The sequence below is a fragment of the Sus scrofa genome, chromosome 8 (genome assembly GCF_000003025.6).
Source record: "Sus scrofa isolate TJ Tabasco breed Duroc chromosome 8, Sscrofa11.1, whole genome shotgun sequence".
NCBI classification, from domain to species: domain Eukaryota; kingdom Metazoa; phylum Chordata; class Mammalia; order Artiodactyla; family Suidae; genus Sus; species Sus scrofa.
In genome coordinates this window covers 138,567,955-138,584,214 of record NC_010450.4, presented here as the reverse complement: position 1 = coordinate 138,584,214, position 16,260 = coordinate 138,567,955, and the positions used below count along the sequence as shown (strand labels likewise).

The 16,260-nt window shown below is 45.5% G+C and overlaps 1 long non-coding RNA gene across 1 annotated transcript in view; it reads left to right on the top strand.

The window, feature by feature from the left end:
• LOC102167132 overlaps positions 1-16,260 on the top strand; it is a 690,997-nt gene that overhangs the window by 62,305 nt on the left and 612,432 nt on the right. The window contains exon 5 of the long non-coding RNA XR_002346480.1: positions 97-290. This is a non-coding gene — a long non-coding RNA (uncharacterized LOC102167132). The remainder of the gene's footprint in view (positions 1-96; positions 291-16,260) is intronic.

Here is a 16,260-nt window from a genome sequence, read left to right as displayed (position 1 = left end):
GCAGTGAGTGCTGTGCACAGTGGCTTCTGTGGCCTGAGTATGCTGGCGAAGTGACTTTTTTCTTATGCATCATCCTTGCGTTCCTCTCACGTGCAGCCTCGAACATACATCATCTTGCCACGTCAAGCTTAAAATCCCCCCGAGGTGAACAGATGAGACTGAATCTGCTGCGGAGGCCGCGGGCGACAGGCAGAGAGCAGCAGCAGGCCACGGGGCCACTGAAGGCAACGCGTGTATCTGGGAAGCCAGGAGCCGTTTCTCTCAGACCTAGACTCGTATCTGCCTCTAAGGTTTGACAGATTCATATACTGCATGTAAGACGGGTTATAATGATGTCGAGTGTGGGCCAGTTTGTGCCCATGAATCTGGAGAATGATCCAGAAGAGACGACCGGTGTGAAGAAAAGAAGCCGCGGCCATGGTCTCTCAGGTCTTTATGTGAGCGTGCCAGGCTCCCGGAGCCCGGCGGGGCATTTTAACTGGGAGAAAGGTGTGCTGTGTTTCACAGGGCTTGGCAGGAATGGGCTAGCAGAAGCTCAGCCAGTTTCTAGCACACGTGGTTAAGGACAGTTCTCAAAGGAGGGAGAATTTTTTCAGTGGATGAGTAACGATGACTGAGCAGTTTGGGTTTCATCAAGAGGGCTGGGAAGGAAGAGCCAGGGGCGAGGAGGCGCCTGTGCAGGAGGGTGAGGAGCCACAGCCGTAGGGACAAGGATATGCGAGGGCCACTGTGGGAAACTGGCAGCCCTACAGCATCTGTCCCACGTTATGCAATTAAACAGCTGGCGGGTGCTTTCTTTCAAGAAAGGGAAGTTAGGCTAACGAAGACCAGGCTTCTGTGGGTTTGTGTGGACTAAGACATGCCCATCTTGAAGTGGCATCTGAACCAGGCATTTTGGGGGCACAGTGGCTGTGGCCATGCCAGGTGGGAACACTTCCTCCCCACTCCTGTCTCGAGGAAGGAGCTTGATCAGAGGATCTGTGGATCTGTGCTGTCTCTCTTTGCCCCTGGAGAGGGAGAGCCAGACTCGAAAGGTGAGCTGGGAGGAAAAGCAGACAGTGCCCTTTCCCCCCCCCCGCCCCCGCATACCAGACCATCACAGCCGGTGCAATCCGGTCAGCTCCCCTCGCTTGGCAGTGAACGTGGCGGCGTAGCTCTGCGCTGTGCTGGTCCAGGTGCCCACGTCCAGCTGTGTGATTCTGATTGAGGGGTACCAGCCAGCTTTGCGGCTGAAAACCTCTGCCGGATTCTACCAGTAATGCCGTTGACGTCTGATTTCCATCTGTGAATTATGTTTCCACTAGTTCCAAACTCAGAAGAAGGGAGGCACGAGGGTTTAATTATCTACCTCCCAAAGGTAGGTCAGCAGGCCTGGGGATTCTTGGGATAAATTTCAAATGATACATTTTAAATAATACCATTGGTACATGGAGAAACTATATGTGGGTGTGATCTGGGCCACTTTCTGAGTTAGTTTCAAACCAGGTAATAGTGGCACCTTCGTCATCACGATTCTTCCTGAAGCACTTAGTGTCTGCCAGGCGGAGGCCTAAGCACCTTCCGTGGGTTGTCTCGGCTCTTAGAGCAAACCCGTTAGGTTTGCATGACCATCCGTCCTTTTTCAGGTGAGGTAACGGAGGGCTGGTGAGGCCGAGTAGCACGCTCAGGGTCACACTGCTGTCAGTGGTGGGGAACTGGCAGCCCTACAGCAGGCCGCACGGCTTCTCACACGCACGAGCTCCGCGTCTGTCCTCGGGCTGGGCCCCCTCACGCCCTCACGGTTCCTGGTGACTTGCACAAATGGCCGCTCTAGGGTCTGGCCTTGAAACCGCTCTCCCTTCCTCCTGATTCCCTAACACTTCGACTCTCTTTTGCTTTTGTCTTTCTCCGGTTCTGTATCTGGACCTGGATGGATGCCTCTGACCCCATTCTGGTTTGGTGATCCTCTGACCTCTGCTGGTCTCTCTTGATACCTCGGCTTTCCCATGCAGCGTTTCACTTTGCTCATTTCTTGACTTTGTGGTCCCACGTTACCATGGTTGTAAATATCGGATACATCTTCAGTTCCTCCGAACGCGGTCTCTTTCTCTCTCCCCGTGAGAGGAATATGATTCAGAGGGGTTGCAGGTTGGGATTTAGACAATAAAATCTTATATATGCAGTGCTCATAACAGCCACGCGAGCCCGTGGTCAGAAAAGAATTATTCCCCTGGAAGAGCCTTTCGGTATTTCCTTTCCTGCTGAGCGATGCCTTTCTGCCTTTTGGAGAAAAGTGCCCAGCAGAGGACCACAAGCCACTGTTACTGCACACGGAAGAGTGGCCGAGGTGAGGCTGAGATAATCTGGGCTCGGAGCCAGGTGGTGGGAGAACGGAGAGGACACCAGAAACCCAAGTGCAAGTGTAAGCAGATTGGGCACTGTGTCAGCGGGGCAGCTTTGCATGGTAAATGTGAGGTCGAAGCCAGCAGGGGTACGTGAAGAGGAAGGTGTGGGGATGTGGGCTGGGCCCCTTCCAAGGACTCTTGAAACCTCAGGCTCACTTTGTCTGAAGGCACAGCACTCTCACCGTGGAGCCTTGACAACCATCTTCTAGGTACCAGGACTCACTGCGGAGGTTAGTCCATTTTGCTCACCTGGGAAGTCTGTGCATCTGTGTCAAGTCTTTATTATGTGCAGAGCCCTTGTGGAGAGAAGACGATGTTCTAGTGAACAAACTTCGTATCTACAAGGGAAACAGTGAGATGAGCCGTCCTTGTGGGAAAGGCTGGGATTGTAGGACTCGCTGGAACAGTAGGGAGGGACATGCAGCCAGCTGTCCTTGAGAAGTCAAGTTCCGCTTGCTGTGTAGGCCATGTTATCTAGTCTTGGCTTTGCAGGATTAGTGGGAGTTAGCAGAGTCTGGGGGGAGCAGTAAGAGTATTCCAGGGGACATGCTAGAGAGCCTGAGGGCAAGAGAGCACAGCTCGCTGAAAATTACCCACGATGTGCAGAAGAGCAGACTCTGAGAGTGCGAGGTGGGCAGTACTGGGAATGACTCTGCAAAGGACAGCAGGGATCTGGTCAGCAGGGCTCGTATCTCCTGTGGAGGGTTCTGGAAGCCCCTGAAGGATTTTGCACAGGAGCATGACCTGGTCAGGTGTCTGTTTTAGAGAAGTTTCTGTAGCTGCTCCAAGAGCAGAGAGGAGAAATAGAAACTCAGACACAGGGCAAACCAGTGTGCAGGCTGTTGAACAGTCAAGATGAGATGTGACAGTGCTTTGAACGGGCGTGGTAGCTGCGTGAATAGAGGGTGGGTGGGCTGAGAACGTCCAGAAGGTATGATCTTCAGGATTCCATTGTTCCTTGGTGCAGGAGTGGAGGGCGAGGGCTGAGGAGGGATGGACTTGGTGGGTGGTACAGCCATCGACTGAGATGACGTGGGAGGAGAATGGGGCGCTGGGGTCCTCTGATGACTGTAGGTTTAGCCTGGGCCACGCTGCGCGTGAGGTGCCTGTGGGATAAGCAAGTGGCCTGTCCAGTGAACGGCTGGATATGAGGGTCTGGAAGGTGGATCTGGCTGGAGAAGGGGGAGTGGGTTCAGTCCAGAGCCTGCAGTGGAGGCCACAGGAGTGGGTGAGCTGGAGAGCTGCTCGTACGGAGGGACCAGACTAACTCGTAGTGCCTTTAGTCATGAAAAGTGATGGTGGCGGTTTGAAGAAAGCCTTAAAGTTTTCTGTGCTTTACTGCGAACAAAAGATGTCTGGACTCATTCCTTTATGCAGCTTCAAAAAATCAGCACATCCACCAATTTCCTTTATTGCCTATGGATGGCCGAGGTTGTGTTTTTCATTTGAATACTTTGAACATTCCTGTTCCAGGAAGAAGAACCTTTCAAATACAAGACAAACTACAGGCTTCTGTGAATAATCTTTCTGTTTTACCCTGATAAAGCAATGATTATTGGGTATTTATTGGCTCCACCATGGGTGCTCATGTAAGGACACTTAACAGGATGTAAATAATAAATAGACACACCTGTCATGGCAACTCACAATGAAGATTTGTCAGCAGGGAGCTAGAGAGGCATGCAGCAGGGCCCTATTTCTTACCCTCCTGGACGTCCCAGAGGCTAGCCTTGTCCCATCATTAAATGTGTTTCTGAGCAAGAGACAACATGCAGTGGGTGTGCTGGTAACTTAAACAGCTGAATTTCTGGGAAAAGAGAAAATTAAAAGCAAGCCTTGATTTGTAGCATTGCTGACTTCCGTGCCGCCAGTATTCCCGTGGTGGTCAGGAAGGACATGTGGAAGTTCCCGGGCCAGGGACTGAACCCACGCCACAGAGGTGACCCAAGCCACTACAGTGACACCACCAGATCCCTAGCCTGCTGTGCCGCAAGGGAACTCCATTTTGTTAGGGTTTTGACAAAAGATGTATCTTACATTTTCTACCAGCTATGTTGGGAGTGGTTCCCAGACAGGTGGAAGGTACTTCCACGAGTGTGTGTGTGAGGTCAAGGACGAGAGTGTGTGTGTGAGGTCACAGAGGACCAGCGTTGAGGGAGGAAGGGGGACAGATGGGAAGGATTCATCATAAAGATCAGGCGGCAGGAGGACACGGCGGGCTTTCCCATGGTTCGGTTCCCGGTGCCTCTGCTGCCCTGGGGGGCGGCTGCTGGGGTCGTGGCCCCTCTCCCAGGAGGGTTCCCAGGGGCGGCGCTGCGGAGGCTGCAGGACCACGGCTGCTGCTAGACTCCTGCCTGGGAAGGGGACTGGGGCTGGGACACAGCGCCCAGAGCACATGGCATCTGTCCAAACCGCTGCTGATTAACAAGTGTTTCGGGGAGCGCCCCATGTGGCTCAGTGGAAACGAATCTGATGCACATCCTCAAGGACGCAGGTTCGATTCCTGGCCTCGCTCAGTGGGTTAAGGATCCTGCATTGTTGTGAGCTGTGGTGTGGGTCACAGACGCGGCTCAGTTGCGGTGGCTGTGACGTAGGCCGGCAGCTGCAGCTCCGATTTGACCCTTGGCCTGGGAACTTCCATATGCCATGGCTGTGGCCCTAAAAATACCAAAAAAAAAAAAAAAAAAAAAAAATTCCCAGGGCTCTGCAATCAATGTTTCTTGCTGTTTTTGTTTTTTGTTTTTTGTTTTTTGAGTTATGAGTGAAATACCTCCATTAAAAAACAATAGTAGTGCTTTTTGAGGCTTCAGGCTTTGATATTCAGCATCTCAAGTTGTCTAGAATTCTCAAACGTTCCCTTCCTGGGTATGGAGGTTTGAATCCCATGAACAGCTACAAAATACCTCAAGCCAATCCACAACCCCCAGCAGTTAAAGAAAAAAACAAAAAAACAAAAAAAACTGTTTCAACTTGAAGGATGCTCAGGAAACAATTTTTTAAATTCTTATATCTAAGAGAAAAATCAAAAAAGCTTCTATTTAAAGTCTACTGAATGAACAGGTTGAGGAACTGAGTGGCTTTTTAGAACAAGCTTCAGTTTGAGATAATATTTAGAGCTTTACATTCATGTGCTTCGGGCAGCAATCCACATAAGGCTCTACTGAAACAATCTGGCTACAACCTACAAAAGCATTTTTTAAACAAACAAATGACAAGTCTTTTTTTTTGTTGTTTTTGGTCAGTGCAGTCTCAAGTACACATAAAGAAAAAAGAGAAAATAGTCATTGGCTTTGTTTAGTGAAAGATTCTTTGTGCCTGAAACGTTTTTCTTAAACATATTCTCCTTTATAGCCTAAATTCTCGAGGTAAGAGTTCTGGCCTGTTCAGGTCTGCGCGTTGAGTCCGGAGTGTCTGTTCATAGACATATGAATGTCTGAGTGTTTGAGACACAAGTCGACGCAGAACATAAACACGCTCGGGGCCACAGTTAGACGTTTAAACAGCATCCGAAGAGGGATGTCGCGGTTTCCCCTCTGCTTCCTCTCCTCCGGCTCCTCCGGCTCCTCCGGCTCCTCCGACCGCTTTCTCGGCACACCTCTCACCCTTTGCCGCCGGACCGGCCCTGCCCACCAAAGCCTCTGCACCTTCCTGCTTGTAATTTGTCGCTAATCAGCTGTCACTGTCACAGCCGTGATGAGAGGTTCATCTCTGGCTGAGGGTAATGGCCTTAAAAGTCACAGAGTCAATGTCAATGGGATCGCTCCAGTTCAATCACTGAGCTGAATGAGGGATGGCACCTGCTGACATTAGCACTCATTTTGAGCTCAAGCATCTGGGCCCCAGTAAATAACCATCAGTGGGTGGGTCTGGGGGACAGGTCATTAGCCCCACGAAAAATAAATATCGCTTCCCTTGATGGCTGCGAGTAATTTAGCTCAGACGAGGAAATTTCACCCTAGATTAAGTATGATGAGCCAATATCAGTCAGAGGAGGCCAAACAGTGAGAGCTTGATGAGATAGAGGGAAATTTATATTCAGCTGGCTGCATGTGAGATGAGCTCCAAGCAGCGACAAACCCTGCTGGCCCATCTTCCCGCGCATGCGCGGTGCGGCCCTAGCGCACGGCTTTGCCTTTTCTCCTTTCTTGTTTTCAGTGGAGATTGTCTACCTCACTAGACTGAGGTGAAGAGGGAGGACGGAACTCAGGTTTTCCCCGCTTGGCGTCTCTGATTTTTGCCCGCTAGCACGCAATGTCACAGCTTAGAACCTGCGCCAGCTCTCGGCTGGTGGAAGGGCTTTGCCAAGCCTGCCGGCTCTCACATGCAGCCCTCCCCTCCTGCGAGAGCAGACTCCGCTTTAATTGTTTTGGAGGCCCTGGAGGCGCCTTTCCAGCACCGGGAATAAGCTGGACAGGGAGGTAAAGTAGGCGAGGTCCCTCCTTTTTGATTCTTGGGAAGGAAAAGCCCCGCCCGCAATGCACAAGGTCATCTTTTTATTTGTTCCCTTGATGGGACCCGTCAGCGCCAGGAGGCGTGTTAATAGAAGGTCCTTGTTAGAAGCAGCAGCTTAGCTCACGTTCGAATTGTGCTTTAGATCTGTAGGGATCTGCCCTCGGTCCCTCCTCTCCTTCACTGAACTAGGTATATCGGAAAGCTGGGTGGGTCAGTTTTTCAAGTAGGCTCTTACCTTAGAAACGGGGCACAGTGTTCTTTTGCTGCCCCTCTGATAACAGACTTGGAAGGGTATATTTAATATATATATATATCAGCCTCTGAGACATTACCTAAACCCTATGCATACCTGATAATTAGCCAAAAATTCTACAGCATTTTTCAAAAGCAAGATTTTGGTACCTGAATTACATATATGGATTTCATTCTTAGAGTTCTGGAAGCAGTTCCATTACAGAGAAATAGGTCATAGCGGTGGCAGTTGTGAAGGCCTGGAGAGTGGTAAAGCTTGGGTGTGGCTGTAGGCAAAGGGAGCCCTTGGACAGAGCTGTGCAGAGGAGCCCATCACATGAGGAAGGGCCAGTCGAGGCCTCTGTGAAAGCTCTGGCTCTGTCGTGGGAGGCCCATAAGTATTTCTTGATCGAATTCATAAAGACCTGCTGTGATACCTAAACGCATCTCAAATATGAGCTCGTGGTACATTGTGTAGTCAGACAATGATCACAGTTGTAAACATAAAGATATTTGGGTACTTATTTGTTCTTGACCTACAGTGAGTACTCAGCGAGAATTTGATGAATGAAGTTGAACAGAGATTTGCTCTAAGTCTCCGCTTCCTCACAGACTGTAAATTCCATAGGAGCAAAGCCTGTGTGTGTCTTCGGTTGCTGTATCCCAGTGCACAGCGCAGGGACTGGCATGCAGTGGGCGCTCAACATGTGTTTGTCAGATGAATCAAACTTTTCTGAGCACTTCTTATATGTCAGGTGCTGTGTGAGGGACTGAAATGTAGGGTTTATACAAGCTTGAATTTATTATTTAAGAAAAAAGATACTCATGTATAAGTTAAAAAAAAGAAAAAATACGCCTTACACAGATATCTGTTTTCTATAAGATAATCTGATGTTGCTTCTGTGACCGCCAGAATGTGAAATGAATTAAAGAAGGGAGTAGCATCGTACAAGGAAGGCTCCTGAAGAATTCCTCTAGGAAGGACACTGCACTCTTGGATCTGTGAGAACTCCACTACAGTGATTTTATGTTAGGTTCTTGCTAGATAAGTGCCCCAGGATTTATTTTTGTCCAACATACAAGACTGTTCAAGATCTTCTGCCCCTTTAGCTGGTAGACTTTTTCGAAGTGAATTGAGATTCACAACTTTGTGATATAGGCAGAGAAGGTATTTTATCAGTTGTACAAATGAGAGAAGCAGAGGAATTAAAGAAACTTGCTCAGTATTGCAGACAAAGCCAAAAACGGAAAACAGGATTTTTCTTCTCTCTCTCTCTTTTTTTTTTTTTGGCTTCGGCATGCAGCAGCTTGATAGGGGATCTCAGTTTCTGAACCCCAGGCCACAGCAGTGAGAGTGCTGAGTCCTAACCACTAGACTACCAGAAAACTCCCTAGATCCCAGGTCTTTATCACTAAACAAGTAAGGGAGGAAGGAGGGCAGTGTAAGTGTTAAAGTCTTCAGTTTATCCTCACAGTGCAATTTTATTATCGTTGTTGGGGTTTCGGGTTGTTTTTTTTTTTTTTTTTCTTTTTTTGGGCTGCACATGGCATGTGGAAGTTCCCAGTCTAGGGGTCAAATCGAAGCTGTAGCTGCCTGCCTACACCACAGCCCCAGCAATGCCAGATCTGAGCCATGTCTGTGACGTGCACTGCAGCTCATGCCAATGCCGGATCCTTAACCCACTGAGCAAGGCCAGGGATTGAACCTGCATCTTCATGGATACTAGTCGGATTCTTAAACCACTGAGCCCCAATGGGAGCTCCTCATCATTGTGTTAAAAGAGTCTTGTGGACCGAACTGCAAAATCAAATATAAATAACTCTTCTGTTATTGATTATATTATAGATGTTTTTGAATGCTCTTATCAAGAAAAAATTGCTAATTATCCAATACTTTCTGGAACCACCGTGGATGGAGTTTTCTGAGTCAGGATATTTTAATATATTAACTGCGCTTCTGGCAGGTTAAGTAAAGGGGTAATTAAAACAGTTATTCCCACACTTCCTAATTCAGTGATCTGAAATCAAAGAAAATATTTTCTCTGCAGAATCTTTGGTATAAGCAAAGCAAATTTTACTGATCAGATTACTTATTTTTTTTGCCTTTGGTGGATTTTAGGTAACTCAGATTGTGAAAATTCTGACTGATAATATTTATCTTAAAATACTTACATTATCTTAACATTTTGGAAGCTGTATGTGTATAGATTTGTATGTTTAACATATTGAAGTGGAAGTTCAGCAAAATCAAATGCTACTGTTTTTGTGACTAGCAGGTTGTCTGCTTCCTCTGTTCTCATTCTAGGAAACTATAGTCAATGTTTTACTGTGTTTTTATGTACTTTGCCCTGAAGCGACATCTGTAGAGCTCCAGGGATTTAATTTCTTGAATATTTATAGCATGACCTTACTTGGCAGTTGAAACGTGTGATGTTTCTTTTCTTCTCCCTCTCTTTTTTTAAATGGCCTTGCGCACAGTGTATGGAAGTTCCCAGGCCAGGGGTGGAATCTCATCCTGAGCTGCCACCCACACCACAGTTGGAGCAACACCCGATCCTTTTTTTTTTTTTTTTCTTCTTAGGGCCACATCTGTGGCACATGGAGGTTCCCAGGCTTCGGGTCTAATCGGAGCTGTAGCTGTAGCCACTGGCCTATGCCACACCCACAGCAACATGAGATCTGAGCTGTGTCTGTGACCTACACCACAGCTCATGGCGACGCTGGATCCTTAACCCACTGAGCGAGGCCAGGGATCGAACCCGCAGCCTCATGGTTCCTAGTCTCATTCCTTTCCGCTTCGCCTCGATGGGAACTCCAACGCCTGATCTTTTTAACCCACTGCACCAGGTCTGGGCTCAAACCTCCCTGCCAGATCCTTAACCTGCTGTGCCACAGCAGGAACTTCCTCATTTGCTTTTCTTATGTTGAGGTTTTCTTGCTAAAAGGTGAATCATATTAGAGCCAAATGTGGAAGGCTTCTGACAGATGTACATGCACTGTGAGACTCAGATTTGGTCACTTTTGGTCTATGGGCCAGTGTTGTAGCTAAAACAGTCTTAAGCTGGTCAGAGTTACTTTAATGAATTAAAGCCAAGTAATGAATGTGCATGCATGCGCGCGTGCTCGAGTGTGTGTGTGTGTACCGGGTGGAGGGAAGAGGAATGGGAAAGTTACTGGCTCTTCCTTCACACTTGGAACTCTTCCGCCAGCTTCCGAATTGTCTCCAGTCTGCTGCCCATTTGCACCTGTGAGAAATAGATTTGGGGGTGTGTGGATAAAACAAAGATGAGAAGAAAAGAAAAAGGTGAATGAGTGAAAGAAGAAAAAGTAGAATTAAGTGTATATTTACCTACATAATAAGTGTAAATGTACGATACATTTTAAAAACCTAATAGCAAACTAGCCTGGGGCAAAGGCTCCTGTCGGGAGCAGGATACTCCGATCTAGAGGCCGAGGAGCCAGGGAGAAACACTTTACATCCATTGTTCTCTTTAGTGTTCACCACGATGATTCATTCTTCCCATGTTCCAGTGAGAAAGTCGAGGCTCAAAGACATCAAGTAAACTGTCCAAGCTCACACATGGATAAAAGACCATTTCGCACTTGGAGGCCAGGTCTTCTTGATTCAAAGCCCTGCTTTTAGGCGCTGCCTTCAGGAAATGCTTGCTCAGCTGAATCGAATGTATAGAAATGCAGATTTTGCTGGAGGTTATTTGGTATAAGTAGCCACCGACATAGAGAATGGTTGGAATAGAAGTACTTGGGGAAATACATATTTTAGGCCTCATCATTGGAAGGAGAATTAGGTGTTTTTTGTTTTGTTTTGTTTTTGTTTTGCAAAAAAAAAAAAAGTGGGGAATGAGAGTTTTGTGAGTTTGGCAGACAAGTTGGCGCAAATGGTGACGGTCCTGATTTCAGACCATGTGAGACGACACCACGATGGCAGAGGCGAAGGCTCTTTCCTTCAGTCTCAGGTCATAAGGGCCTTCCGTTTCCTTTTCTTTGAGGAGATGCACACCCTGTTTCTGAGGCTTAAACTGAACAACAGACTGCAGTAGAACCATGTTGCATAGAGCCTACTGGAGTGTGGCTGCCGCTAGGTTCTGCAGGACTTTGGGATTATCCGTGTTCCCTGGGTCACCCTGCTCTGGCGTTTGGGACGTGTCACCGCCGAAGCAGCAGTCACATCCAGCTCTGCTCGTTGTTAGCAGGCGTTAACAGGAGACAGTGAACATTCTGTGATGACAGTGAAATTTAGGGATCAACCGCGTATTAACACCTTCCGCATCTCTTCTCTTCCCTCTTAGCACGGGGACCTGAGAATGTTTTACTTAGTGAGTTTGAAAATAAGCACTAGAAGTTTGTCAGTCAACATCTCTGTGCGAGTGTGTGCACACGCGAACACACACACACACAGCAACAGCAGCTCTTTGTCCTTCAGACTCACTGTGAGGACAGAGCTCGTTAAATTCTTTGGGCTTGTCTGTCTTTCCTTATTCGGGGAGTGGAGTTGTGCGATGTGGTGAAGATGCGTGGTCAGGACCTAGGTCGCAGCTACGTAAACCTGTGCACGATTGGACTTAATGGGGAATTTTAGTGTTGTAGGTTTTAGCAGAAAATACGAGACAGGTTTACAAGTTTTTCAAGTTAAACCTCTACCAGATCCTTTGGGGTGATGTTTTCTCCTTTAAAAATAGGGCTCCCAAACCAGTGTGTAAATGTCATGAGTTTAAAGGGTATCATCTCTGCATCCATTTGTTTCATTCATTTATTTACTAGGAGATTTTTATTTTTTCCATTATAGTTGATTTCCACTGTTCTGGCCACTTGTGCTGTACAGCCAAGTGGCCCACTTGTTTTAGGAGCACCGTCTCCATTCACTTAGAGCCTCTTTCTGTGGCGCCTCCTGGAATGATGATGATGGCGGTGGCGGGGACGGTGGTGATGAAGAAGGGGCAGAGCAACGGTGCTGATACAGGACCGCACTGGCAATAGCACCTCACGGCAGCAACCTGGTTGGAAGTCTGCGAAATAACAGTTGGGGCTGCAGAGTCTAGAAGACTTCATCAAAAGGAAAAAACTAAGAATTTTAAATCTTTGTATATTTTGCAGTCCTCTTTATTTGGAAGTTTCATGTATTGTTCCTCCTGTTCTGTAATAGCTGGCATTTATCATGACTTGGTATCTGTCTGCAGTGTTTGTCGTGAGAAAGTAAGGACAGAAGCAGTTAACAAAGTGATTTGCAAGAAAGAGGTTGACGATGAACTGCCTGCCGTTACCCCGGTATTGTGTGCATGCTACCCACCGACATATCGAACTTCTGCTCTGGTACAGGCTGCTTTCTCTCATCCAGGAAACAGGTCAAAGGCAGGCATTCCCAACTAAGCCTGGTGAGGTCCTATGGCTCCCAATTATAGGCTAACTCACTGTGTCTAACTGTAATAGCCATTTTAGTAGCAAATTGCTTTGAACACCCAAGTATGTCCAATAAAGAAAATAGGAAAACATTAGGAGTTACTAGTGAGAGTGTTCAGTGTGTTGAATTTCACTGCTGAAGAGTCTATAGTAATACCTTAGAATCACCTACTTTTTTCTTTTGCTTTTATTTTTAAAGGATGCTGTAATTTGTCCATTATTAGCAAGACTGAATTAAACGTCATAGGAAGGGGAAAAAACAGGGACCTTTGTCAATTAACGGCCTTAGAAGAATTTGCAAAAATATTGTAGGAGACAATTCAAGTTTGCAGTGATTAAAATGTGGGAACAGATTGCCAACATTAAAAAAAACTCACAGAAATTTAAACAAATTGTATAATCAGAGATTGCTGCGAAGAGTAAATTGGAGATCAAGTTTGTGTAAATAAGAAAAAAAGTTTTCTTCTTTTTGAAACTTCTTTCTGTTGCAGTTTCGTTTTATTTCTGTTTGAATTTTATGTTGATGGTGAGCCAAATGATTCAGATTTACTCATTGTCATACTGATTTCATGGCAAAAAGTGAGATTACGGAATGTAGAGCTCATAACTAATTGTATTCTAGTTGTTTTATTTTTAGGCATTTTACAGGGACACAGAAGAAGCGGTTGATAAACTGGAGAATGGCTATAGTTTAGCTTTCTATTGTGTGTTGTATCTTGTCTCCTACTTTAAATTTTTTTTCATTAAAACCTTTCCTTTAATTCTCTTTATACTTCTTATTAAGGAAGGGACACCAGGTTTTTATCCACCCCAGACATCTTTGGCAGGTTAATATTCATTGGCTTCTGACTCTCAAGATGGGGTTAAATTCTTTCCTTTATTTTTTGGTTCAAAACTTGCCAGCAAACTCTTGGCAGTAGATGTGAAAGGGGTTCATCCGTAGACTCACTGTTACATATGTGACACTTTTTTTTTTTTTTTTTTTTTTTTTTTTTTTTTTTTTTTTGCATAACTTTTTGAATCCAAATCCTTTGGTTCAAATAATTTAAACTCAACCAGCATTCCCTGAGCAGGTATTCCTTCTCTGTCTGTTTAGTTTACAAGACAGTGTATTAGCTCTTTACAGTTTACCAGGGTTATGGAGTCTTAGAAACTGTATACTTTTCCTTTGTTTTCTTTTCTTTTTTCTTTTCTTCCTTCCTTCCTTTCTTTCTTTTAATTTAGGGCCACACCTGCAGCATATGGAGGTTCCCAGGCTAGGGGTCAAATTGGAGCTGCAGCTGCCGGCCTCCACCACGGCCACAGCAACTTGGGATTCGAGCCACATCTTTGACCTACACTACAGCTCATGGTAATGCCAGATCCTTAACCCACTGAGTGAGGCCAGGGGATTGAACCCGCATCCTCATGGCTCCCAATCAGTGGTTCTTTACCACTGAGCCGCAACGGGAACTCTGAAACTTTACAGTTTCTAAGGAATTTTTGTTTGTGTTTTCTCACATGACATTGGTTTTATGTATAAATAGATGAATGACGTGATGCCTATGCTGAAGTTTCCAATCAAATTGTAAAGGTAAAACATCAACATAAATGACTGGTTACTCCACTGTGGAACTTCAGAGTAACCCCAAGGAAAGAGCTGAGAAAGATACAATAAAGTTTAAGAGCGTATCCGATTTGATACTTGCTTAAATAGAAATTCTTGGCCTCACTTTTAGATACTTGGAACTTCTAACCAAAGTGCTTTTTATTTTAGAATTTTTACATCAGATACTTTGTATTAATAATGGAGATAATACCTACGACTTGAAAAACACGTAATATTTTTTGAGGAGCTTTGAAATCTTGGATTTCGTTTTATCCTCACTAATTTGGTCATTTGCTGAGGGTCTTTTCTGTCCGCTGATTTTGATTATAATTGTTACACAGCAAAAAGAGAAATGGAATCACACTATATTAGATCTTGAAGGAAATATAAAGATAATCTAATATAATGCCTTTATTTTAAAAATGAAACTCAGGCCGAGGTTAAGTGACTCATCTTAGGTCACGTTTCTCGTTGGAGCCGATTCTCCTGACTTTGCATCAGTCACGTTTTTCTACCACATCACACTGGTGCATCCACCGTAGGTTTTTCAAGCCTCGGGCTCCGGACACCCCTTAGGGTTGGGCGGATTCTCCAGCGTGGCTGCCTGTCCCACCCAGAGGCACTGTTCACTGCTTGCTCGCTCTTTCCTTCTTGCCTTCTCTACTTCCCCGTGTGTCTGCCTCCACCCCTTTCGGTTCTTTCTTGCGTCTGTGTCTTCAGTATGTAGTCATTCGTCTATGCTAGGCGGTCCTCTGTTGCATCTGTTTTGCCTTTGATTGCTGGTGTCCAGAATGGCTGAATTTATCTGATCCCGATACTAAAATTTAATGTTTAATTGAATACTAAAATGAGTCCATTTCTAGGACTAGAGAAAGTAGGCTTATGAATGATGAGTAGAATTCGTAGCACTGTAGTGAGTTCCTCAAGAATTTTTCATGCTAGAAGAGCATGTTAGCAGGTGGGTAACAAGGACCTACTGTATAGCACAGGGACATCTATGCGACACTCCGTAATAACCTCTGTGGGAAAAGAATCTGAGAAGGAACGGATGTATGTCTGTGTGTAACTGAGTTGCTTTGCTGTACACCTGAGACGAATACAATTTTCTAGGTCAACCACACTTCAATGAAATTTGTTTAAAAAAACCCCAGACCTTAGCCTTTTGTCTCATGATCAGACCTCAACACCTATACTGCCCTATGTATTTTTAATTATTTTTTTCTCTTTTTTCGGCTGCGCCTACAGCATGCGGAAGTTCCCAGGCCAGGGACTGAACCTATACCATGAGCTCTTGGGTGACAACGCTGGATCCCCAACCTAGTCTGCCACGAGGGAAATGCCCCCCTTTCCTTTTTCCACTAGGCCCAGTCACATTACACTGTATGCTTTTCTGCTAAAGGTGTTAATTGTCAAATGTGCATTTTATATGTATACTGCAATTCTGTTTCACCTTTTTTTTTAAATCTTTAAAATCTCTTAGATCCTCAATAAGACATGCGTCAGATTGTTTTTAACTTTCAGAATCCATTTATTTTGTATTTAATTCTCTTACATTCTGTTATGGATTTACATGTACGTTGATCTGAACTGTTCCTTTATTTATTTTGGCTGCACCTGTGGCCTGTGGAAATTTCTAGGCCTGGGATGGAGCCTGTGCCCCGGTTGTGGGAGTGCAGGATCCTTAACCTGCTGTGCCACATGGGAGCTTCCTAAATGGTTTGTTTTCTTATGTTTAGATTGAGTTTTCATATGTTCTGCTTAAACATACCCCCAGTGATACAGGTTATAGTGCTACTAGCTATGTTGAGAAGTATCTTATTTAATTTAAAAGTTTCTTCTTTTTGCCTTTGATGAGATTCAGTCCTGGCTTTTCAGGATCAGTCACCTACTTACACCCTTTGTGATTTTATAGATTTGAATGATACATCCTCTGTGCTTCTCAGTTACAGACTAGAATATGCCAGTGACCCTGGTCCTTCAGGTGTCCGTCCCTGAAACTGGAGAAATATCATGAGATTTACTCTGCTGTTTTTGATCCTCAGCCACAAACATTGTCCTAGAAATTAGCACACTATGGCTACCGAGGAGAGTATTTTTTGTTAATTATCCTTTTTCATTGGGTGAAAGTAAATCATCCTGGTTTTTGAAAATTTCAAAAACAATTTAGAAAGTTTAAAGAGAGCAAAAATC